This window comes from Plasmopara halstedii (genome assembly GCF_900000015.1).
Source record: "Plasmopara halstedii genome assembly, contig: Scaffold_410, whole genome shotgun sequence".
Classification (NCBI taxonomy): Eukaryota; Oomycota; class Peronosporomycetes; order Peronosporales; family Peronosporaceae; genus Plasmopara; species Plasmopara halstedii.
Genome location: NW_020187331.1, coordinates 537,890 through 538,424, shown reverse-complemented (window position 1 = coordinate 538,424; position 535 = coordinate 537,890).

The window sequence follows — 535 nt, the reverse complement described above, 5'->3', positions numbered from 1 at the left end:
GGAACCAGGTCGATCTCATGACGCACACCTCGGTCCGGAGGTTGGACCGAAGGCGGGTTTTTGGAGACGACGTCTTGAAATTTCTTTACCAAAGGATAGTACGAATCCAAGGGATTCCGTAAAATCGACGATCCACTTCGTGCGTTCAGCACACTCTTGGTGTCCTCCAAGACAGCTTCGTCCAGAAGCGAGGACGATTTTATCTCCTCGTCCGGTCGTATAATGACCACTTCGGCCAAATCGCCTGCCTTCAAGGCACTGCCGAACTCTTCAAGGGACATCTCGTCCATTTCAAGATGAGAATCTACTGCAGACATAGCCTCGAGGTGGGCGTCGCCATCTTCCTCCCCCGTCATACCGTTGTCGAGGGTGTATAACTGTGCGCCTTCGTCTACAGTAGACACACCCTGGATCAGGGTCGACGCCCGGTGTCTTGCAGCCAGCATACGGCGTCTGTACAGAGGTTCCGAACTCGGTGAGATCGGGGTGAACACGCACTCCGCGTCGTCCGGTGTCACCCCCACTGTCCACTCCC